Source organism: Chiroxiphia lanceolata, chromosome 16, assembly GCF_009829145.1.
Source record: "Chiroxiphia lanceolata isolate bChiLan1 chromosome 16, bChiLan1.pri, whole genome shotgun sequence".
NCBI lineage: Eukaryota > Metazoa > Chordata > Aves > Passeriformes > Pipridae > Chiroxiphia > Chiroxiphia lanceolata.
The window spans coordinates 16,601,666-16,627,787 of NC_045652.1; the positions used below are offsets into that span (position 1 = coordinate 16,601,666).

General features: G+C 49.9%; 1 long non-coding RNA gene across 2 annotated transcripts in view; it reads right to left on the reverse strand.

The window, feature by feature from the left end:
- Nucleotides 1–227: 227 nt before the first annotated feature.
- LOC116794757 overlaps nucleotides 228–26,122 on the reverse strand; it is a 118,093-nt gene continuing 92,198 nt past the window's right edge. Inside the window, exons 1-4 of one of the 2 annotated variants that reach the window (XR_004359874.1) lie at nucleotides 2,623–2,794; nucleotides 1,711–1,853; nucleotides 643–852; nucleotides 228–480 (exon numbers count right to left, since the gene is read on the reverse strand). This is a non-coding gene — a long non-coding RNA (uncharacterized LOC116794757). Of the gene's footprint in view, nucleotides 481–642; nucleotides 853–1,710; nucleotides 1,854–2,622; nucleotides 2,795–26,122 lie in introns of those variants that run through there. The other variant, XR_004359875.1, reaches the window with a different exon arrangement.

Sequence of the window (26,122 nt, forward strand, 5' to 3'; positions counted from 1 at the left end):
CTTGCTTTGACCCGCAGTGGGAAACAACCAGTGTTGCCTAAAATCTTAAGGTATCACCATAACTGCAGTGCCTGGCCCCTCTCCACAGCTCTCCCTCTCTGGAGGAGCCAGGAGAATAGGTAAGGCCCATGGAGCACAGCCAGGCTGGTGGTGTCCAAGTCTGCAGCCACAAGCACAATGAAGGAGCCTGAGCCTGTTTCTTCCTTGAGGGATTAAAAATACTGATCTTTTATTCTATACCCAGCAGCACATCCTGTTTCTGCTGGGAAGGAGGGGTTTGGTTTAAGATACTTGTGAAAGCAAAGGAAAGAAAGGACAGGAAAATTGTTGGTTTTGGTGGCACTTGTCTGGGAGCCAGGAAAGCAGAAAAATAAGGCACAGATACATTTGTGCTGATGGCAGCCTGATGTCTTGTCTCCTCATACACATTTTCCATGCTGTTGCAAAAACGCTTTCTCCTCACCTATGTAAGCACCACTCCTGCAAAAGACACCACGAGAGGTCTGTGAGCCAGGGGTGCTTCACAGCTCTGCAGGAGAGAAAGTTTCCCTTCCTTGGTTTGCCATTTTCTTTGCAGTTATACAGGCTCCATTCTCCAGCTCTCATACGGTCACTGCTGATTAGTTGCACAGGTGAACATACCTGTGCCCAGCCTGCACCATGGAGAGGGGCACGCCAGAGCTGCGTTCCTGCTGCTGACGTGGCCGGCTGTAAACCCCATGGCATCCACAGTCTGCACGGGAGCAGCAAGGAGCCGCTGCAGTCGCTTGTGCCCTCCAGCACTGCCCATCTGCATGTGCCACCCCCTGGCATGGTCTGTGCACAGTGAGGGGAAGGAGCGTCCTGCAGATCCTGTTGGAATGGGACACGTGGTGAAGCAGGCAAGCTGAGCTGGACAGCACAGTGCAGCAGGGAACAGCCTTTGCCTTAGTGCGTGAGGCAGGCGTGGGCTGACCCCACCAGCTAGGAATGCTGCTCCCAGGAGCCCTCAGCACACGGAAACTGGAGCTGATCCCTGCGAGTTTCAAAGGCAAATCACGGACTCAAGCTCCACCAGAGAATCAGCACAAAGAGAACTGACAGCCCCAACTCATGGGACTGTACCTCGCTGGTCCCCAGTGTGCCATTGCATCCCACCTGAGACATCGGTGAAACAAAAGCGCACCTGGAAAGAAGCTTAAATCACAGAACCACAGAGCAATTAAGTCACGTTCATACAGAGCTATTAGTGCTGATTCTCACACTCTTTACATAGGAGCAGCACATAATAATAATTTCCAATTAAATTACATTTCTCCTAGGTGCATTAACAACTTCTATCCGTCCGATTAATTGGACCCATCTCTGCTGCTTGGAGCAGTTACAACCACTCCAGAGGGAAAGCAGACAGTTAACAACACCCCCTGCTGTGGTGCTAATGCAGGAATACTGCTGTAAAACCCATGGGCACACTCACTGCAAACTGTCCACCCAAACACAGCTCCTGGCTCTCTGCCCCATGCTGTCCTGCGCTCTGCTCACTCCTGCAGTGTGACACGGGAATACGCCAGTGCCTGGGCTCCACTCAGCTCTCACTGCTGTCTGCTCCCAGGACACGGCGCCCAGCAGTTCTGCCAAAGGCGGCAGCTTTGGTGAGGAAATTGCAGAGGGCCCAATTTGTGCAGGAAGAGCTGACCTGCTGCCATGACCCAGGGATGAGGGTTTATTTACTTGAGCAGGATGAATAATTCCATGAAAATTCTTTGGGCACTCAATTCTTCAGACTCCTCTTGGTGAGAAATGAAGGGAGATTCCTCCCATGAAGGAGAGAGAGCATCTGTGCAGGAGGGGAGCAGCAGAGGGCCAGCACATATCTGAAATACAGCAAATGGGACACCCAGATGTGTGCATGGTGACTCGAGTGTGTCTGCAGAGAGTGCACAGACACGGGAGCAGCTGCACCTGAGATGGAGCCTGAAGGCACCTTCCTACCAAATAGGTAAGCAGAGATCTTAAAAAACAGTTGCCTTCTGACCCTGGAGCTTTGTAAATCAGGTCAGTACAGCTCCATGAGCCCTGCCACTTCCTCATGATTGCAGTTCCTCTGTGGGAGTGACCACCTCAACACCTCTTGGGGACTGAAGTAAATTTCCCTGTGGCAGGAGGCAGTGCAAATACGGGAACAGGCAGGTGCACCCAGAGCAATTGCCTACACCCACGTGGACACCAGGCAGCTGCATTAGGGAACAGTGAGACTGGGTGGGCATCAGAACATCAGGAGGGTCCCTAAACCAGAAACACATTGAAATGAGCAGGGATAGGACAGAGACAACCCATATGGGAGAGGGAGAGGTCTTTTCCAGGAGGCCTGACAGGCCTCTGACCTGCGCTGGAGGGGAGGTGCCGGGATGGCAGAGGCACATGTGTGTGTGTGCACCCATATGCCCGTGCCCATGCTGCATGAGCCTTCTCACTCATTCTGTCCACAGGCACAGCTGACATATGCTCAGGAGCACACAGTTATCAAAATGTTATAAACTGCTGCCTTTTAAATAGTGTGGTAATTTGCTAGTCCATTACAGGAGAGCTGTAGTATACAAGGAGCACGCTATGAAAAATTAAGCCTTCTGCGTCACTGCTGACCTCCGCAGCTGAGGTGCTCTCAGAACTGCTCCATTATGTCAGCCTGCCCTGAGCAATTAGCCATCCCTCAGCACTCATCTGTGTGTCAGTGTGCCTCGGAGGACAACACTCGCCTGGCAGTTCCTTTCCCGGAATCATTCACTGTGGAGGTTCCACTCACGACTCCATCGGCCCAATGGTCACCAGGAGATGGCCCCAGCAGGGGACCCCAGTGGCTCTGCAGCCACCCCTCCTGCTGTAATCAGTGCACTTGTGTAGCCATCACCGTGAGCTGTGACACCTAATTTTAAAGCAGCAGTTTCACTCTTTGAATTCCTCAGACCTGGCAACAATCCGTTCTTGTGAGAAGCAGTGTTTTCAGTGGAAGGGCTGCTGCCCAGCATGGTCCATGCAGAAGGCAGCCTGCTCCACCATGGCAGCACTGATGCTTCCCAGCAGGATGTGTTCCTCTGGAGCAGAGATAGCCATGCTCCCCCCTCCAGGTTCTTGCTGACAAATGCACAGGTCTCGTCTTCTCATGGCAGTCCTCAGCCCTGTCCCAGTCTCATTACCTCCAAGTTTCAAAAAATCCTACTTTTCCAGTGTTGAAGCAAACTACAGTTTTTCTACATAGTAATAGCTTTTACTCAAGGAAAACACAGTCTGTGATACAGATCATCTTTAGTCTCTTAAAGGATTCTTGGAACTCCTGCAGGTCTTGAACACAGGGATATAAATTTTCCCTTTGTTGCCCACTAACAGAGGTACACATCAGAGATCCCGTTTCCAAGGTCTAAACTCCCTAAGAGGGAGCTTCTTAAGGCCAGGAAAGAAGAGTGGAGCCTTTGCAGTGCCACCTCCAGCATCACACAAGAGTGCTGGAGCCCACGGATGGGGATGAGCTACAATGGAACCAGCTCAGGGTCCTGGGACCTCTGGAAATGACCCTTGGGAGAGCACGCAGCATCCTGTGGATGGTCACAGCCTTGGGATTGAACAGAAGCCCCTGACTGCACCAGTCTGAACAGACAGCAATGGGAAAAGGCAAACCTACCCCTCCTGTCTCCCAGAACAGCCTGTCACCTCCTCTGTGCAACTACTCCTGGGCCCTCTTTGGAGACTTTGTATCCCGGCTGGCCCCCTGGGCCCAAGGGCCAGGGAGCAGCCCCTGCCCACAAACCGCCTGCATGGTCCCAGCCAGTCCTGGCACACCTCAGAGCCCACCTGGTTTGTTCCAGCCCAGGCTATGTCCCTTTCCCAAGCCTTCGGCCAGGAATCTCCCATCCTTGAGGCTTCACAGCAAGGTGTGTGCACCAGCCCAGGACTGCACTGCAGTCAGGGAGGGCAGAACCCCTGGACATTCAGCTCACACCAGGAGAATTATGTTCGTTACACCAGTTTTGTTCAGGGCAAAGGGATATTTCTCCTAAACCGTGTTTAATTTCTGCACATAAATCCCTCCAAACTGAACTTCCCATTTATTTTATGTGCTTAGATATTTCCTCATGAGTTGCAGGTGAAATCCACATGCTGGCACACACATAAAAGCAAATGCAGAAGGAATGCATCCTGGCAATATATGCATCAACCCTGGAGATATATATTTTCTTGCTGGGGAGGAAACACACAAACACCAGCTATTATTTTCTCTCAAAATATACGTTTCAGGACAAAAATAAACATGTGAACACAGGATGTGTTACTTGCAGGCTTTCTGCCCAGAGCCAAGGTGGCAACCAGCAGTTCAGAGGAAACTTGCACACAAGTTAAGCTCAGCCTGCTCATTAAAAACACATCAGCACCCTGGGAATCCCCGCAGCACTGATCCTATCACACTCTGATCCTATCACACACACAAAACACACAGGCTGCTGCCGTTCTGCTCTAGGAAAACCCGGCAAAATGGGGAATGCGGGAAGGGGCGGCAGCAATGCAGGGTCAGGGGCTGGCACAGCCTGGCAGGGACCCCGCAGCTCCCCACCCTCTGCACCCAGTGAACACCCACTCTCCTCCAAGGGATGAGCCAATGATTCCACCGTGGGTGGTTGTCCTGGTCCCTGTCGGTGTGGGACAGCCGAGAGCTGGGGCAGGACCTTGCCAGTTTGCATCCTCCACATCACATTCCTCACAGGAACACCGTCGGGGAGCTTTGTGGGATCGTGAATATGAATTGCTTTGACCTCACTTAGTCTGATATGGTGGAGTATTAAATCTCTATTTTCAAGCATTAAGCCTGCGTAATAGAAGGATGCTGCGAGCAATTTGCAGTAAGATGAAGGGATATTACTGTCCTGGGAGACAGACAATCCAACCACATCCACAAATTGATAACAGAGATAGTGGCTTAGGTTCATGCTAGCTATTAATTAAGGGCATGTTTATGTGGAAGACAATACCAGCTTACACAGGCAGGTACTTGCTGGCCTCCCCTCCCCTGCGGTGAGTAGCACTCCCAGAGCTGGAGCGCAGCCAGGTGAGTTCGTACCTTGCTGAACTACAGTTCACACACTTACATTTGAATCTCTGACAGGCAAAATTAATTTCTCAAGCCTTTAGCACTGCAGCTTCAAAGCGGCTGTTCTGGCTGAGGAGCTGCTAGGAGCTGTGCCACCGGGATCAGCGGGCGAGCCCTCCTTCCAGGGACAGTCAAAGGCTTGGCCAGCGCAAAGCACCACAACCACGCTGACAGCTCTCACATCTCTGGCTGCTAATGAGCACTAACCATGTCCTGAGCTCTTCCTCTGCCCTCAGAACTCACTGCCTCGTTAGCTGGCTGATCCTCAGCTCTCAGCAAAGAAATCCAACATCAGGTTTCATTCTTTCTTGCCTTTCCTTCTCTCATCTTGGCTGTGGCAGCATCCCACCCAGCTGAAGGATGTTATCCTTCTCCCACTCACTGCCCCCAGCAGGCTCCTTGCATTTCCCAGCCCCTGCGGCGGGACTCTCTCAGCATCTCACATCCACTGATTGACTTGGGTTGATTTTACACAGACACTAATTTTGTCCTAATTCCAACAGAATATTACCCTTTTACAATCTTTTGCTCCTCACCCTAAAATTCAGCAGCAAGCCTGCAACATACCCTGACAGCTGCCCCCCCATGCCAGCACAAAAGACCCACCACTGCTTTTGTTTCAGAAAAACCCCTCCGCAGCCTCAGCCAGGTTTCCCATGCAGGGACACTTGCCCTCAGGAGCTCGCCCTCAGGAGCCCACAGCCACCTGTGGTGCAAGGTGAAACATCGTGGAGGGCAAGAACCAAGAGACCCCAACCAGTACCCCCAGAACCTGTCTGGCTGTGGAGCCAAGGTCCAGAGCACCAGCAGTGCCACAGTGTCTGAGTGCTCTTCTGGAGAGGGCCTTCCCTGCTGGGAGTTGTAAAGCCAAACAGTGCAGGTCAGCTGCAAAAATACCCTACGGAATACCGGAGGAAGCAGCAAAAAAGTCCTGTGTGATGAATAAATTGAAGCATGCCTTCTTATGGACAAGCACCTATGGAGAAGAACCCAGACAGATAAATCAGTGGGCTATGCTGAGGAGATAGAAGAGGTTTATTTTTTTCCAGATGGGACTAGAGAACAGCTGGAGAATTGATGAGGTGATAAGGACAGGAGACAGCTCCAGGCAGGCTCCCCCCGACACATCAGAGACCTGTGCTGGGCCACAGGCAGGTCACACATACACCCCTTTCTAGAAAACTGTGCTCAAAGATGGGGGGAACTCCTGGTGGGAAGCATGAGCGCTTACAAACCACAGCAGCTCCCTCCAGGCTCTCCTGATAAAGTGTCCCCTGGCCACTGGTTCCCAGAAACATTGGTTGGACCTAGGGCACGTCCATGAGCTGGACAGGAGGGGACCTGCTCAGACATCCCCTGGCTGAGCGGAGCAAGGAACGGCAAGTAGAGACCTTGGTGGGGGCTGCTGGATAGGGACATGCTGGTCAACGGTGAGAAATGGAAAAAGATACAAAACAAAGGGAAAGAAAGGATAAACTGGAAGTCGGGCCACTGAGGATGAGAAGAGAAGCTCTCCGAGTGAGAGAGCTCACAGCTGCAGACACATCTGGCCACAGGCTCACCCCGTCTGCAGGGTCTCCATTAAAAGCCCGATGCACATGCACTTATGAAGCCACAACATGTCCTGGCCTGAAGTGACCATCAGCCCAGCAAGTCTGGAAGTATCTGTGCCTTTGCACAGTCAGCACCCATACCCAAATCCCGAAGCCGTACCTGTACTGTGCCCAGCACACTGTGGATTACAGGATCCCAGGCTGCCTGCTGCAGCCCAGCTGTACGTCTGATCTTGGGTGAGAAATTTCTCTTTATACCAAACTGTCTATTCAAGTCATAAAAATAGGCTTTTTTTCCTTCTGTAAGTGCAACACTTTTCATATTTTTACTTCCAGCTGTCTAGATAGTATTTCACTTTTTTCATTTCTAGTGCTCGGTCTCAGTTATTTAATGTGAATTTCTAGGGCATGGTGCCCTTAGCAGACATCAGAGCAATATAACACAAGAAATCAGATATACGCTGTTTCAGAGAAGGCAGGAACAAAAAGACAAACTAGGCTCTTAATACATATGGTGTTTTTGATTCATGGAATATAGAAAATTGTATTTGATTATATCTGTAATGGATCCTCGTAACTTTAGATTAAGGTTATGCTGATGGCCCAACTAATGGACAGTTTATTGCAGGAATAGATTTCATCCTATCATATTTTTTCCTGGTATCAATTACATTGAATGCTTAAATGCCTCATTTCTGTGGATGTTTATTGCTCAATTTTCCTTTCCAAGAAAAGCCTACACACACACACACAATGCCCTGGTGTTCCTCTGCTAAGGGGCAAGGAACCACAGGCTGTGCTCCTGGAGCCTAGAAGCTCCTGTCATCTCCAGCTGCACAGGCCAGGAGATCCACCCTGGAGGCTCACAGCTACAGGCACCACTGAGCCGTGAGGAAACACAGCCAGAGTTCCCTGAGCAGACATGTGGATGCTATTGGAAAAAAAAAAATTAAAAATCAAAAGACTTATTAAATTAACCTGTCTCAAAAGCCAAAAGACTATGTGGAATTGCTGCTGCAAGATCAACAGCAGAGCTCATGATAAAACAGGTTGGAAGCAATGACAGTGTAGTGGAGAGCATCTCTTTTTCAGTCAACCAAAATTGCAATACTGTTAGTACATAACAGCAATAACAATAACAACAACAATAATAGCAACAATAATAATTAAAAAAATTAATTATTGCATATTATTTTAATAGTTATTAAATAATAGTATTAGTAAAACCCTGAAGAATGGAATCATTAAATTATTACTCTCTGAAGCAGTGTAGGAAATTGAAGAAAATGTTTGTCTGCCAGTAAAGAATTTAGGAGGCTGTGGAGGAACCAGAGATGCTACCTATGGATCCCAGGGCCAGAGGAGAAAGAGGCTAGTGGGTTTTTTAAATTTTCTTTTTTACTTTGCCTGGCTTTAACCACAGCTGAAATATTGTCCAACAGAACCAAGCCAAACCAAACCAAACTGCTCAAAAAAACCAAACCCAAAACCAAACATAAAAGCCCCAAAACACAAAAGCCACCTAAATAAAGAACAGGAAAAAAAAACAAACACGAAACAAAACTTGCAAAGAAAAAGACCACTTCTGTCCCACTTTAAATACAGCTGCTTGACACCAGTGATTTTAGAATGATCTCTGCTATTTACGTTATAGAAACGTGCTTTGCCTCACTCCAGAATTGATACCTGCCAGCCAGAGGAGGGCCATGGGGTTGGTCTCCCTGAAGAGCAATGATCCCTGATCAGGAACAGACACTGAGTGCGAGGGCATCTGTCAGGGCTGCTGGCTGATGGTGCCAGCAGGGAGCATGGGCTGCTCATCCCAAAGGGTGCCTGCCAATGGGAATTTTTATTTTTTTAACCTTCAGCTGAACTCTTCCATTTGCCCAGCATGCCCAGATGGGATGGTGCTGGGGCTCTTCCATCCCAGTGCATTTTGCTGTCACAGCTCCTGTTTCTTGGGGAAGGAAGAGCCAGGCAGCAGGGACACACGACGTCCCTGTCAAGAAGGGCAAGGCTGCATACTGGCCACAGTAAGAAGCATTTTCTGTAGCCAGCTGGGATCGTCTCATCCTGCTCTTGTATTTTCCTGCAGCCTTTTCCATGGTGCTTGGTGGAGGCCCCAGCCTGCATTCCAGGCCCCTGCATTCCCCAGGGAGGGGACGTTGTGCGGGGACAGCCCCTCGCAGGGCTGGGAGCTTGGGAACGCCAAGCCACTTCAGCTCACTCGGGCACACTGATTCCCATACGTGTGGCTGTTATTGCTGCTCCAAGAAGAGAGCTGAATCCACTTATTTTTTTCATTAAAATGCAAATTAATTTAATAAAAAGTGGAATTGTAAATTAATGAAGCACTTTAAAATTCTACATAATACAAGGCTAATACTTATTCTGTAGTATTTCCTCCAGTTAATATCACCACTAACTCCCCTGAGTGGGATCAGCTCCACCGATCTCACTGACTGAATGGGGGTCAGAGCTTGCAGAACAGGTATGGTGCCTTCAAACCACAGCCCAGCTACTGGGACAGTTCCCAACCTCCCTCCTCTGCAGGAATCTCACCCTGCGGTACCTGCCTGCACCCTCACACCAAGGTACTTGGCAGGGACAATTCCTTTCCTCTAGAAATAACAATGGATCCCTGTAATTTGCTGCAGCCCAACAGTTCACATGCAGAAGGCAGGGCCTGCTGCCCCAACCAGCCCCAGGGACGAGCTGCCCTCCCACCATGTTCATCTGTAACAACATCAGGGCTGCCTCAGGCAGTGAGCAGGAGGCTTTGGGCATTATCTGAGCCAGAGACTGCGGATCCACAATTTTTTTGTTTCTCTTTTTTTACCCCAATACAAAGTGCCATATTCAGGTACTGACTCCAAAGCCAAACTGCTCTGTGTGCAAGCTGTGGGGCTGCCCCTCACGCAGGGCTGCAGGCAGCCCCACTGCACTGCTGTCGTGTGTGGGCAGCTGAGCTGCCGCACAGACCCTCCCCACTTGTCCAACCCCAGCAATTGCTGCCCCTTTGCTGTAGGAGGGAGCAGAGAGATTGGAGAAGGTGCCTGGGCAAAGCTGGCAGGGGGCAGGTAATGCTCAGGATCACCCGCCTTCAGGGCAAACCTGGCTCAAGAAAACAAAACATCACCTTGAACACAAAGGTGCAAGGCTGCTTGTCTGCACCTTCCCTTTCTAACTTATAAGGAAACACTGTAGGAAATCCATCCTTAGAAAATTAATCCTTAAAATATAAGTACAACCAGAGAAGCACCCTGGGAAAATACTGGGCAAAGTGAGTGTTTGAGGTATTACCAACAGGATCAGTCCCTTCTGACTTACAGGGACACATCTGAGCTCATCATCTGCTTTTTTATAGCAGAAGGAGAGAAAAGGCAATTCTGAGAATAATTCAATTTATCCCAAAGTAAGCATCTCAAGTAGGTCAGTAAACCACACCAAAAAACTGCCCTTCCCTCTGTGCTGGCTGTAAAGAGTCCAGGCAGACAGATCCTGGAGACATGGCACCAGTATATCCAGAGCTGGGTGACATGAGTCCTCCCTCTCACCTCTCCTGATGGGACCGTGCTCAAGTGTGCATCCCCTCCCAGCAGAGCCCCTTGTCACACAGAGCCCATAGCTGCACATGGTCCTTTTCCTCTGACCATGCAGCAGGGATTACACAGGCTCCCTGTCGGTGTTAATCACTCACCACGTTCCTTTATTGCCGACTGTTATCCCTTAAATAAAGCTCACCCACCCTATTATTGTAATGTCAACCCTGAACCGCTCAGATAAACCCTGCGGACAATTTATAATTACACAGAAGTAGCTCTTCTACGCTGCACCGAGGGGCCATCGGGAGAGGATTTAGGTCTCTCACGGAGCCAGCATTTGACAGGTCTCTGCTGTTATTTCTTCCTGACAGCTCCTTGCCACTCGGCTCCTCCTGCGACACCACACTCGGGCTTTGTTGTGTGATCTCAGGTGAAGAGAGCACATAATGGGCACTAATTGCGGGCGATTACTGTTTACTTGTTAACTTTGCTTGGCAGAGCAGCTGTGGTGGACACAGGGACTGGAATATTCCCTTTTATCCCCTGTAGCACTGAGAGTGAACTGGTGCTTAATTCAAAGGCTGAAATCTATAAAAAATAAGACGAAACCCATCATTAAATTTCTCTTAGTGGCTATGTGCATAATTCATCCAAACACCATCAAATATAAATGGCCTCGTGTCAGGTTGAGCAGTGCAGGCACAGCACATCCCGCCTGCTCCACGAGACAGCCTCTGCCAGGCATCCTTCATGGGATGGGCACCATTGGCACTGGAGCACGCCCAGCAGCTCGTGGGCAGGACACGGGCACCGGGCTGAGCCCCCCACTCCCACCAGCCCCGGCCCGGGTGGGCCTGTAGAGCAGGCAGGGGAGGGCAGAGCGGGCAGGGGAGGGCAGAGCGGGCCACATCCTGCCCCAAAGAGCCCCACGCTGCCCTGGGATCCCCGACCGCTCCTGCTGGCACGCTGTTCACTAACACGTTTTTTCCCCCTACAGTTTAAAAGCACTTGTATAAATTACAATATCCCAATTCTTTATTGCTCCCTGCTAGGATCTGAACTTTGATTAGGACCTCAACACCCTCAATTTCACCAACCACAGCCACGTCTCTGTACACAACCCTCGTTCCATACCACAGATTTCAATCTGAGCCAGTTTAGCGAATGCTTGCAACAAGTTTTCTGAGAAGTTTTTTTCTAGTTATTTGAAAAACACCAAGTTATTTAATAAATCACAGCAAGTTGTTTTGCAAAAGTATCCTTTGAACCATTAGATATTATTTCGAATGCCAATTTTTCTTCCCACCTTATGGCAGGATAAAGATACCCCACTCAATTTTCATCAAAAGCACATGAAAGCAATCAAGGCTCCTGTAGTTTCTATGGAAATAAGGGATGCAAATTGGGATTGTGTGGTGCCTTTTTTCTTGAATTTATCCATAAAAATGCAAATATTCTTCAATAGATACTGAAATATTTGCCGTGCTCTAAGGGAACAGAATACACAGACAAGGCTCTTTTTGTCCACTGGCTCTCCTGGCAGAGGTTGATGGCTAGGAGCACGAGCTTGTCAAAACTGAGCAAGCCCTGCCAGAGCATGGATGGCAGCAAAGCTGGCTCCAACAGGTGCATGCCTGGCCCAGAGGACTGCAGCTTCCCCTCACAGGTCCCTCAGCCACCAGTGTTAGCAATGGCTTCTCCTGCCCTTTCCTGCAACATGACCCCCTCACCCACAGGTACCACATTGATCCCTGCCCGCGGTGCCAGGTCACACCAGCACCATGGCACTGAGTCAGGAGAGTGATGTCACCTCTTTGGGATGGAAAGCATGAGCCAAGGGAGTAGCACAAACAAATCATGTTTTTGATGCATCTGCTTTACTTTCTTGCCAGACATTTCAGAGCATTGCATCCAGTAGAGAACATCCTGCTCCGCTTCTGGGGCTCAGCTTGTCCTGCAGCAGGGATAGATCAAAACCCTGTGGCACAAGGTTTAATTAATTCCCTTTCAGACTGAAGGATACAGAATAGTTAATGCTAGCAAAGGTCTCTGGATTACTCCCTGAAGTGCTCTCCTGCTCTCTCCTCTCTCTGCAGGGTAGATGGTGAGCTTCATATAGCACTCACCAATAAATAATCCAACAGCCTGAGGAGCTGCCGATCCGCAGCTGGGCACCTTGCTCCCATCAGCTCCAGGTGCCAAGTGCCTCCCAGGCAGGAGGCTGGTGCTCCTCCCTGGCACGTGCACTCTGCCTGTGGACTTAAGGATGTTGAAAAGGTCAAGGAATGGTATTTCAGATCACTCTTGTTTGCCAGAATTGATGACAAACCCTGGCAACTCAACTAGTAAAACTCCAAATGTGAACTAGAGCATACTGCATCTGCGCAATTACCAGCCTGCAATTAATTAATTGTGCTGTCACTATATGCACCTGAGAACAACGGCGAGATCAAAGAACTGAACAGAGATCAAAATGATTAGTAGATCACCTTACTTACAGCTGAAAGTGGCAATTAGATACAGCAAAGACAGAGTCTGGCTTAGTTGCTTCTTTTAACAGCTCTGTAAGAGAAAAGTCACTCAACAGACTGTAGGAAAAACGCCAGGAAAGCCACATTGCTTCCAGCCTGGGCAGAGGGGAGACATCATAGTCTGTCCATTGACTTTGCCTCTCCTAATGGTGCAGGACACCTCTCTGCAGCCGTCACAGTCAACACTATCCACACCCTGGGCTGTGCTGCAGCAAGCTGAGGAGTCCTGCTGACTGTGTGGCTCCAAGACCCAAAGGTCCCTCCAGCAAGATCCAGGAGTGTCAGGAGAGCCAGGAACAGGAGTCCAGCTACTTGCACAGCCTCTGCCAGGGACTCTGGGTGGTGGCTGCCTCCCACCTATCACTCACCCATCAGGAGCCGCAGCGTTGCTGGTCTGAGCTGTGCAGGCAGCTGTGGAAGTGACTGTGGTGACAGTGTCTGAGGACTTGGTGCACCTGTGACATTTCCCAAGGTGTTGAGGGCTGATCTTTGCAAGCCCCCAGAAGGGGCTTCTCCTGCCTGTAGACAGCTTTTCCCCTCTGCAACCACGCTGAGGGCAGCAGTGATGAATCCCGTGGACCGTTATCTTTCAGAGAGCAATGCTGTAGCTCTCTCAAACATATGAGCTCCCTGGAGGAATTAGGAATTTTTTCCCGGCACACATTAAGCTGGATGCCATGTTTGTGACCACAGACAGTGCCTCCAACTGCAGAGCTCCTCTGTCTCATTGCTGAGCTCCAGGATGAGATGATGCACTACACTGAGTCCAAGGGATGCTGCCCTCCCAGAGTAGGCTCCATGAGTCCTTCATAGTCCCTGTGCTCCTCACCAAGCACCCAGTCCCTGAGGCCAGAAAACATCTGCCCAAGTGCCCAGAGGAAGGGGATTTGCTGGACTCTGCTGCTGGCACAGGAGAGAAGATGCCAGGAGGGGAGGTCAGACCAAGGAGAAGATGTCTCCTGAGAAGTGGGCTCTGGCTCCCAGATGCCAGCTTCCCCATGAGACAGGGTCCACTCACCAGTGAGGTGATTGCAGAGACCCAGGAAAGGCGCTGCCACACTGACATGGGCTGCTGTACACAGGGCTGCTGTACACAGGGCTGCTGGGCTGGGTGTTCTTCCTTACATGTGCTCTAGCAGGCAGCTTTGTCTCCATTGTCTCCCGTTTGTCACATTGTTTAATTTCTCTTTTTAATTGACTCAGACATTGTTTAATTTCTCTGTTTAATTGGTGCAGACTGAGAGGCTGCAGGCAATGTCATCCCCGCATCATCTCTCAGAAATGTCAGTGAGGGTGACACTATTGGCCATGAGCAGTGAGTTCCACAGTGTCGCTACAGACCCTCCCAGCTGGGGCTGAAGAGCAGGGACAGGGAGCAGATATAAATTACAGAAGTCTGCAGGACAAAGGTGCTTAGCAGGGAGCTATCCTGGCCTGTGTAGGAACTGCTTTCATTTAACATACAAGTGAGATGGTAGGCAGAGAACTCAGCCCGGCACACAGATGACACCACTATTTACATAATTCAAATCCAGAATTATGCCTGGAGGAAGCTTCTGAGGCATCTCACAGTGAGGTGAAAGCCGGTAAAGACAGTGAGCAACAAAATCCTGCTACACAACGTGCGGTCTTGGAGCAGAGACTGCAAGGTCTATTTAAGCCACATGATTTTCTTTAGTGGTACAGATTCAACAGATACCCCAAAAAATACTGAACAAATGTTCCTTTGTATTTTAAAATGCCTTGCATCTCATATGTCCTGTATTTTTCCAGTGACATGAATTACTTGAACAGATGCATTTATCTCCCTGGGTTCAACACAGACAAGACAATGGCTGCACCGTCAGCCTGGTCTGATGAACCCAGGGGCTTCAGGAAGTGATTTTCCACACAGGTTTCTTTCGATAGGTGCTGGACAGGACTAGAACAGATAGAGGTGAAAAATGCAAGTTCAGACTTACCCTGGAGAGCTGTGAGGGTTTGGATATCTGCAGCACTGCTCACTGAAAAGATTTTTAATAGCTTTGACCTTCGTGGGGTCTGTACAGTCTCCTTTTGTCAAAAAGTGTATGTGGAAGAATTGTGGGAAAGAGCTGAAGATAATACACATGTTCTGCAGCCTGCGAGGGGATTACAGAGTGCTCTTTCACCTGCTTGGATTATTGTTCCCAAGTTTAGCCCATCAGCATCAGCTGCTGCAGGTGTATTGGGATTTATCATCAAAAAGGGCAAATAATTGCTGGGCAGAAAGCAATATAAATATTTGTTATTGCAGATGACTTATAAATAAATCATTTGAAATGACAAAATTAATCAGACAATTCATCTGACAAATAAGTATTTTATCCACTCTGCCTGAACAACTGTGGGCCAGCTGGGCCCTCTAAAGAATCCCTGAAATTCATGGGAAGCAATAACCCTGCACCTTAGGAGGCACGGGCACAGAGAGCAGTGGCCTGAACACAAACTGTGGGACTCGGGTGCTCCAGACAAGGCAGATTCCAGAAGGTTTCCAGGGCCAGGGATGAAAGCAGCCACAGGGCACAGCCCCAGGCCCAGCACCCTCCTGGCCAGTGGGGACAGTGACCCCTGTGCGGGCACGTCCCTGCACGGGGCACTCGCGAGTGGCCCCAAGATTTCAGGCAGTGAGGGGACTGTCGCCAGCCAGGTGCTCACGTCATTTTCTGACTGTGCCAGGGTTAACCTGAGCAGGGGTTTATTTTTTTTCCAAACCCACAAAATGAGTGTGTGTCAGTCTAATAGCTCTGTATACACTGAGTCTCATCTGTATTCAGCACATCACCAAAATGTGGGGAAGAAAATAGCCCCTGAAAATAAAAGCGTGTGAGAGAGGAGGAGTCACGAGCCATTAAAAAAGCAAACAGCTCCCTGCACGTGCTCTGCCTTCCCAGTGCCTCTGTCCCTCCCACACCCTCTGTGCTGCTCTATGTGGCTCTCAGTGGGCTTGGACCATCCATGTTCACAAACATTAGTATAACCTGCTCTGAAATGTGCACATATTGCCCATTCTGAAAGGTAAAACAAGAAAGAAGCAGCATATTTTTGGTGATTTTTTTTTTCTTTGTGCATTTTAGCTCAGAACAATTGAATATAAACAGCCAACACTTGCCTCCAATAATTTAAATGGTTTGGTTTCTGTTACTTTTACTGTATGTTTCAAGGGTAATAAAGGGTACTACATCACACTCAACAGTGAGGAATCACAGAGCCTTTCCTGTACATGACAACAGAGTGAGAAGTGTCATCCAGGACAGTTTCAGTGTTCCCTTCCCACCCTTTCCCTTAGAGCAAGAACATAACCCAGCAAGGATAGGACAATGAAGATCCTCAAACACACAAACATGAGTTTTCTCATCAAAAAGCCCATTTGTTTGCCCAGGGAGACTTGTAATGAGGAGGATGAAGGAGGCAGCCGTGGCAAAAGGGGCAACCTGCTGTGACAGGGTGAGCTCCTGCAGGGAGATTGCTGGCTAGTGGGATCCCAGATCCACATGGCACTGGTAGGTAAAGTGGGCACTGCTACTGTAAAATTGTAGGATCATTAGATCATGAGATTATCACCAAAAACTGATGATTCTCCAGAGGCTGCTGCTCCCAGGCGAAACATGGCCCCACAGGGTGACAGCTGGTACCTGCTCATGCTGAGACAGGGGACTGGCCCCCAGAAGCCCTGTGGCCAATACAACCAGCAGAAGTGTCTGTCAAAGGGGGTGCTGGGCACGGGTCCTTCCTGTTCATATTCCACACCTGGAATCTCACTTCTCCCATCTGTTCCCAAAACTTCAAAAAGAGCCTCCCTGAGCTTTTGCTCTCAATGTTTGAGACACTTGTCACTTTATGAAATGTCTTCGTTATTTTAAAATGAGATTTTTGAGAGAAGCAGTTGTTATTTATAGATTCCGGTCTGCTATCAAAGCACTTATCACTGTCATGCCCCAGAGCCTCTAGCTAATGCCTGGTGATGGCCACTCTGGAGATGTAGCTGGACAGTGAGAACCATCACCTGTGCCCCCCACCACAGGGCTGCAGCCACCCCTGGGGTAGGTACGTGTCACCCTGGGTTCAAAGCTGCTCGCTGGGAGACAGAAATGCAGCCAGTGGTACCTCCATTGGGGCTGGTTCTCCCAGAGACATCATTGCCACAGTGGTGGTGGTCACCTTTTGGACCACTGCTGTGACATGGCCCAGGACACCCGAGCAGAGCGTTGTGGTGGGCGCAGGGCACTGGCTCTCGGGGTGCCACTGGGTGGGTGGTTGTGCTGGTGATGACCTGTGTGCTGTGTCAGCACCTGGTGCCCAGAGCGGGTCCAATCACCGGCAGGTTGTGGAGCCACCATGGGTGTAGCCCGGGGCTGAGCTGGCGCCGGGGAGGGTGCAGAGTGCTATGCTTGGGCAGCTGTTTTTCATCCAGGGACAATCAATTCTCCTCATGAAACAGCCTGTTAGTCACTTACTCTGCTGGCTGCTCTCCGAAATCCACTGCTGGGAGGGCAGCTCACAGGGGCTTCACTGCTGCTGTGCCTCTTTGGAGCAGGAGCCTTTGCCTGCATCTCACGGCCAAGTCTCCCTGGGGAATCCTGTCTGCTCACCTCAGCCCCACGTGAAGTGTTAACCTATAGGGAGCAATAAGCATCCACTGGCTATTATTTTCCATTTGCATAGTCGGCTCGAACAGACAGCAGTTTGCAGCAGGGTTTGATATGCCTATATTGATTTTCTTTATAGATTAGAGCAATTCGAGCAGTTATAAGGTTAATTTCAGATGATTAACTTCACCATATTGTAATATTTGATTTAGATTGGCTTTCAAACACTTTCCACTTATTGATTTTCAATATCACACTTCTAGCACTACAGCCAAATGTCATTTAAATAAAAGGTTGACAGAGTAGAAAATATTCACAGCAGCCCTGAAAATTCTACCATATGCCAGCCTGGACCAACCCCGACCTTTCAGGGAGAGGAGTGGGGTGCAGGGCAGCACACACACCTCCAAACCTGGCTTTGGCTGAGCTCGTGCTGGGCTGACACGGCCCCTCGGCGAGGGTGGCTCTGGCCTCGCAGGGTCCTCCCAGCCGTGGCCCCCCTTCATCACTGAGGGGCTGGTCCAGAATAAGCTGTCGCTGCCCAGTGCAGTCACTGCTACATCCCCATCACAGGGGCCATGGGGACTGGTGCCACTGCTATTGGCAGGGTTGTTGCTGGTTTTTTTGTGACATTAAAACTCCTTGATAAAAATCAACCATGAAATTGTGGGATATGAGAAGTTTGACCTGCCAATTCCTCCTCCTGGCTTCAGATAATCTCCCCCCCAACCCTCATCCTGGGGGAGATGCCAGAGTCTTCTGGTATAAGCTGGATATCAGGATTTTATTTACATCAGCTGGAAGTGGCTGGGGATTTGGAGACTGTAGGAAAATTACACGTACGTGATTTCATAGGGAGCTTCCTCCTAAAATATGAGGATGAACACCTTTCCTTGTCAAGAGATTCTCACTCCCTCACAAAGTGCCAGCCCAAGGGAAGGTTGCAGAGTTCGTGGTTCTGATAAAGCACTGGAAGGTGTGCTGCCCTGGTCCTGGCTCTGAGCCTTCAGAAACCCTCCAAAGAGGAGCTGGGATAAAAGTTCCTGGAGGTGGTGCTGCTGTGAGCTCCTCCACATCACCCACAGTGTCTCCCCATGACCCACAGGAGAGGTAAGGCTCAGCTGCCTCCCTCTGCCTCACCCAGCCAGCACACCAACACCCGTGGAAGCACTCAGAGGGATGCAGGGATGCACCAGCGGGTCAGCAAATGCACAACTCTAAAGCAGAAGGCAGGCTTTGCCCAGTGTCACAAACACCATTTACAGCCTATTGGAGGGGACAGTTGTCCCATTAAGAAACCCAAAGACATTCTGGCTTTCTTCAGCCTCGGGGCTTGGAAGCAGGAAGCATTTACTGCCTAATTAAATTTTAATATACTGGCAGAGTACAGCTTTTCTAGTGAAGCTGTATTGGACAATGTGCCAGACTGTGCAGAAAATGAGCAGGCTTGAGTTGCCCGAGGCTGCCAGCATCAGCTCCCGGCTGGTATGGAGAACCCTGAGCACAGCAGTCACGGCGTCACCATCCCAGAGCTGCCCTTTGCTTCCACACATGCATGCACCACCCATTCCTGATTGCCTGCTAGCAGGTGGCATCTGAAGCCAAGTGGCTTTGTCTTCCTAGCAGTGCTGCTCGCTCTTCTTGCTGAGGACTCCTCTGGGTGCCTCTCTGCTCGTTTTTAAAGGGCAGATAGCAGCCAAAAGGGCTGACTCTGCTCCAGGTAGAGGTGAACATCATGCACCAACTGGCAGTGTCCTGGGCACATGCCAGGGTATAGGCAGTTGTTCTCCTCATGCTCCTACTCTGGCACAAGCAGTACCCACTGTACAGCACATGGGCTCCCTTCACCTGCGACTCACAGTGTCAGAGTGGTCCCTTGCCTGTCCCTTCTATGCCAGGCCAGAGCTCTGCACCAGGCTCAGCCTTCCTAAAAAACCCTGCTTCTGCCTTTCCTGGTGTCTTCTCAGCTGCTCTGCACACCAGGACACAGATGGAGAGCCCAATGGACAAGCTCAACACGGCTGGATGCCCTTTGTTATTTCTGCCATGACCCCAGCCCTTGTCCAAATGCCCTTGACTCTTTGTGACAGGATGGGAATTAGGAGCCCAGTACCACCTCTACCTGGACACAGCCCACTGCACAGACAAGCCACAGCCAGCATGGGGCTGGGACCACTGGCACACTGCCAAAGGTGCCTAAGGGCTCAGGTCCCCAGGTCTTATTTCCTTGGTAAATTAATGCCCAAAAAGTACCCAGTGATGGCAGTCACTGACCAACTGCTTGGGCCAGGGACAGGTCCTGGCACTAAAACAGCTGTGATCATTCATGGTGTGGCTTGTACGTTCTCCTATGCCATGGCTCTGCCACTATGAGCTGCTGCAGGAAACATTCCCACAAGCCTTCGGGAGCACTGGGCTGAAATAAGGTGCTGTCAAAACAGCCCAGATTTGTGCAGCTGCCACCAGGCACTGTTGTTATTGTATTGTTCTTTAATGGAGACACAAGTGCTGGAGCTCAGACTAGGACAGGTGTCTGCAGCAGTGCTGGGGCAGAGCGAGAGAGCTGGGAGAGTCCAACAGCCCAGGACTGCCAAAGGCACAAAGTAGTAGCCAAGGGCTGAGTTTGGCTCTCAAGCAGACTAAGGTAGAGCATTCCCATTGGCCAGGTCACATCCAAACACCTGTGGGAATGCATAGCTCTGAGTGTGTGTGGGAGTACTGCCAAGTTACAGAACCCCCAGCCCTCTGCTCCCAGACATGGACACCGCTTCCTCTCCACACGTACGTCTGTCAAGCCATCCCTCCCTCCCTCCTCCTGGCCACTCATGGGGCTCCACCACTGCTGCCACCAGCCTGGAGCTGGGGCTGGAGGCAGGAGAAAACCTGCACCATGCAGGGGCTCAGCCACACATCCAGCTCCAAAAAACCCCTGCTGGGAGTGTTGGAGGGTAAAACAGCCAGCAGCAGCCACTGTGCACTGCCCCTCTGCCCCACGTGTGCACACATGCGTGCACACACCTGCACACACACAAACGTGTGCACACACCTGCACACACCTGCACACACACAGGTGTGCACACATGCACACACACACACACACGTGTGCACACATGCGTGCACACACCTGCACACACACACGTGTGCACACATGCACACACACACGTGTGCACACACGCACACACACACCCCCACCCGCCTGTGCAAACACACCCTCCAGAGCTGCCGCACACAAAGCGAAATCCTGAGCAACTGAGTAGCTGAAATGCTCCGTTTCAGTCCAGCCAGGGAACAGCCGGTGTTTGATCAATATTTTCCACAACAGCCACTTCCATGTGATAAATGCACTTATGGGGAAGAGGAACAAATTAACCTTCTGGTGCAGATGGCAGCTACTGCCTGGGAAAAAAGATGGCTCAATCCTGCAGGGAAGCAGGGAAGGGCCATGCCAGGATTCCTGCAAAACTGACCAGACGAGGCAGCGTCTGGGAGGCATTAATGAAAACCAGCCCTGGGGGCACCCCCCATCCGTGCAGGAGGAAGACAAAACCAGTCACTGCAAGTGTTACCTGTGTGTCTTGGGAGCAGCCACACCAGGAGATAATATATGGACTTGAGGCAGCTGATAGATGAAGACAACAGAGGAACTGTGCTGCAGCACTGTGCACGTGGGAAGATAAAAGGCATCTTGAAAAGTGCTTCCCAACATCAATCGTTCCACTGGTGACAAATTCTCTGGAGTCAGGGTAATTCAGCAGCTGGCTGGATCAGAGATCCCATCACAGATTTCTGACCCACAGGCAGCTGGATGCAAATGGCAGCAAGTGGAGTACTGCAAAGGGTATACTGTGAGAGGTACCATGTACAGGTGCAGCACAGCCCCAGGAAAACCAGGAGCCTGGGAGAGATGGAGAGAGGAGTGGAGAGATGGAAAGGCAACTGCCCGTGCACGGAGAGGAAAGACAGAACCAGCACAAGGTGAGGCCTGTCTTTGAGCTGGCTGTCTATAACCTGCACTTTGGCCCTGGAGAAGGCAAGGCAGACTTTCCAAGCAGAAAAAAAAAAAAAAAAATTAAAGCTAGAGAAAAGGATCAGAAATGTCATGGGGATGAAGACATGCATTTCCCTCCCGGCCTATGCAACTCTGACCGCTCACGTTATTTTTACTCTTCTCCCAGCTGCAAACATAGGGTGAAAATACACTCTTAACACTTCACTGTAATCCATCTTGAACTTAAATTTGTCTGTATCTGAAAGTATCAGCCCAGCATCATAGCACAGCAAGCAGGATTCAGTCTTGGAACCTGGTCTGTGAGCTCTCCAGGAGCTCCATTTTCTTTCTGAATCCCATCCTGCTTCTCTGTCACTGACAGGCTGCCTGGCTCTGTGCTCCCATCACTCTTGTTGTGGTGACACCACCATGGGACACTCAGGAGCTGGTCCTGTGCAACAGCCCCCTAGGCTGGCTGGGGTTTTCCTATCAGATCTAAGTAGATTTTGCATCCTGGAATGAGTAACAAATGGAGTTGCACACTTGCATCCCATAAATGCCTCTCTGCCATTTTCAGTGAGCAGCCCCAGGTGCTCCACAGAAAACCCAGAACTGGTTCTGCAAAGCATTGCTGGGAGAGGGTGCAGAGCCCCTGCCTGGCACAGCATAACCCCAGTCTGCCCCAGGGCTGGGCCAGGACAGCACCCTGCCCCACTCGAGTCTGCTCTCCAGGCAAGGGGTCCCGATCTGTGAGGTCTGAATCCTGCTCTGGTGAAGATGATGGAGGAAAAAAAGGACTACATGTGACCTGGTAAGCTGAGTGGCAAGGCAGAGGGGTCATAAAATTCTGCTGAAAGAAGATAAAATATGTTCATGTTCTGGTTTCCCACTGGAACAAATACACAGGGCGTGAATTTGCTGAAAATTCATTAATGTTCCACATATTTCCAAGAATTTAATTTATCAACTAGTAACTGCATAAATAGAACAGGCAAAAATGCTGAAAGTAGATTAAACATTGATGTAAGTATATATTGATTTGAACATTCCTGTGCCTTTGCTTGTGACACATCAATAAAATAAAATAATATCTTAATAAAATGTCTTGGTAATTATGTCTTTTCCCTTGGGTAAGTATGCCCTCCAGCAATGTAATTAAAACCAAAATTACATTAACCCTCCAGTGACCATTTGACAAAAAATTAAAGAGTCTAGAGATTTCTCAGAGCTCTCACACCCAGCCAGATCACTCCTGGCCACACACCCTGCACATTCCATTTCCATTCTGATGGTGCCATGAACAGAGATTGTCCTCACTCACAACATGCAAATTCAAAGGAAGTCAGAGAGCTCTGCATGGGAGAACAAAGATGGCTCAAAGGTTTGTTCTGGCTCTGGGAGGTCCCAGCTCTTTGAGCCCTGGTGATGGTCCCATGGTGCTCGAGCAGTGAAGAGTCGGAGACAGGCCATGGTGCCTCGCTGGCACAGAGGAGGATCCAGCCTATGGGCTCTGCCACTGCCATGAGACCTCTGCTGTGAGGACACACAGCTGATTTCTCTTTCCCTAGACCCAGAGAACTGTGGCAAAGCCAGAGCTGCCTGGGCTTGCCTGTCTGTGCCAGTGGCAAGCACATGCCTGGGGTGCAGCAGAAGCCCCCTCCCTACCCAGCACAGGGGCACCCACCACAGCTCTGACCCAAGAGCAGCTCTTTGGAAATGTCACCAAGAAGCTTTGCCATTTCCAGGAGTGCCTGGAGCAGGTGAGAGCCTGTTATCACCACCTGAGGGAGCAAAACCCCCTATCATTCCCATCTGGCAGTGAGCAACAGCTGCTCTCCTACTGACAGAGACACTGATAATGTGGCCTTTCAGGAACCGCCAGTAATCTGTTTGCTCCAACTCTGCTGTGTCATCCTGTCAGCTTGTCACCAAAACTTGCCACTCACATAACCTATTAGTTGTCCAATTTGTCTTTCTGTCATAGGCTGTGACTCTGCACATTTTTACCAGTCTTGTTAGTTAATAAAGGACTACTTTGGAATTTTTCAACCTCCTGTCATGGAGGTTGAAAAGTCTTCTCTGTCACAGCACATCCCTGTCCTTGGCACCCAGCACGTCCCACCATGCTGTGGCATCTCACCAGAGCTACCCTATAGAACATGGTGGCCACAGCCTTGACAGGGCTGTCACGCAAAAACATCTCCCATTCTGCTCAGGAGATCTGCTGAGTCTGTCACAAAGGCATCTGCTCTTGCCTCTGCCAGAGCTGGGCATGGTCTCCACCACCTCCAGGACAGAGCGAGACAGACCCCAGCCGGGCTTTCAAACCTTGTAACCTTCTGTTTCACTTCTGAGCTGCAGAGAGAGGGGGGTTTGCAGGTGAGTCCTGCCTGAGGAAAAGGCAGCTGCCAGCCACATGGATGGAGGGAGACCATGGGGACATGGACCAGCTCCAGCAACTGCTTCAGCAGCAGAGGTGTACTGCAGACAGGGACCTGGAGGGTGAATTGTGTCATATCAGAGGCTTCTCCTCCTGTCCTGATGCTGTGATGGTGTTTCTGCCATGTAGATGCATGCATGTCCCAGATACCGTGTCCAGGATGTCGGTGTGGCTCCATTAGGTGCTAGGCCCACAACTTCCAGGACTGAAGGCAGAACCTTCCCCCATCTCCTGCAGATGACCAGAGCTCCAGATCTGAGCTGAACCCAGCACAGCAAAACCTTCAGGTCCTGACTGGCATCACACAGCATCCTTAGAGAGGTGACTGCACCCTGAGCTGTGCTCCTGTGGGTGTTTCATCTGAAGGACTCGCAGATCTTTGTAGCCATTCATTAGCACAGAACTCCCTGGCATGATCAGCTAATGCAAGAAGGGAGGCAGATGAAAAAGTTGTTCCTCAAAACCAATATCGATTCTAAATTCACAGCAAAGCTTTTTTTTTTCCTGTTTATTAGGGTTGGAACTAAAACCATCTGTGCAACTACTGTGCTACTTTGCATATCTAATAAGCAGATATTTGTCTAGTCAGATACAATTACAAGATAAACCTTGAGTCGGACAGCGAAGAGCCTGGAGTCTCTGCTCACTCCCCTTTTCATTGAAATCCTTGTAACACTGTGTGCCATACTTCATCGGGCAGTCAAACACCATAGTTAAAGCCCCGGTATGACATTTTACACCTCACTTAACCAGCTCTAGATTATCAGCTGTTGGCCTGGGAGTGCATTTTTTACAACTTGCGTGTCTCTGAACTTGTATTTAAGGGCCCTGGAAACCTACTGGGACTGAGCAGGCTCAAGACAGCAGCGATGTAACCTCACAGCTCTTGGCATGCTGGTACAGACCATTAGCTGCAGATGTCCTTCTGAAGATCAAGAACACTTCAAAGCCTCCTAAATTCCTTCCTAAGCTCCAGAGGCTTGGAACATTTGCACAGCTTACACCAGCTGACCTTGATTCATGATGCAGCACTCAGATCCAGACTAAGACTTCTCCTGAAAGTAGTTTAAATGTCTCCCATTGTCTGCCATGAAATAATCAGTGGACCTCATTTGCAAAGCTACATTTTCACTAGTCTGCCTTGTCTGCTTCTTATAGACAGCTGTCTTCACAATAAACTCGGGGGAGACTCCCCATTCACTCTGTCTAGGACAGCAGTGGAGACATTCCTTTTGTTCCTGGCACTCTTGGGGCCAGGCAGCAACTGGCATTAGTATTTGCAAGTTCAGAAGAAACACTGAAAATAGTTACTGATTTCTGAGGACTATTGTTAGCTAATCTTTATATATTCTAGTGAGTGACAAGTGCTTTGGAATTTGAGGATCACTGATGACTCCTTTTGTCAGTGCTTACTCTTATAATATTAGTAGCAAAATAATTCAAATTCAGATAATGTAAATGCTTCATGAAAGAAAAAACAATGCCAGTCAAAGATCCAGGGTTATGGACATTCCCCAAGAAGGCAAACATTCAACCTGTGTGTGGGAATTTGGAAGGACAGGAATCCCTGGCACACTAAGTTCATGCTCCCTCTTTCCACTGTGGACCTCCTGATTTACCGGCACGACAAGGATAACTCATTCCAATATTTTTAAGCAAATGAACCAGGCATAGCCCAAGCAGGACAGTCTGCAGCCTGGGAAGCAAATACTTCCCCAGAGAGATAACAGAGACCAAACAGATCATGCAGGGCACGAGGCATAGCAGCATCCACTCCAGAGGAGGAAAACCAGCACAAACAGCAGGGAGTTTCCATGGCCCGGCAGCTCCGGCCAGCGAGGAGTTCACAGCAGGCATCGATCAGGCAGAGCTCGCTCAGCCTCAGCAGGGATGGTGCTCTATGGGAAACTGATTTCTCCTTCAGCACTCTCTCCTCCAGTGGACGCTGGCTCTCTCCACAGTGATGGGAAATGCTGATGGTTTAACAAGCTGCTGATGGGATTATGCAGAATCAGTTCATTGGGTTCAGGAGCTCTGTGAAATGGCATTTGCTGGAAGCACAAGTCTGCATGGCCCTAACTGCAAAGGCAATGAGATCTGAGCCCAAAGCCTCGTGGTAAAGAGGAAAAGACACACAGAGCCTGAACATCTTCAATATTTCAGAGTGGAAAAGCCCAGCTCCTGCAGACGATGGGCATACAGGAGCTGCTGGGCTTTCTAGGACAGGGAGGGATTTCTGCAACACGTGTAACAGAAGCTGAGAGCACCACCGTGATGAGCAGCTCCCACAGCAATCACTGGAAGGCTGGTCAGCCCACCCCCATTCAGCACCACTCCCTCCC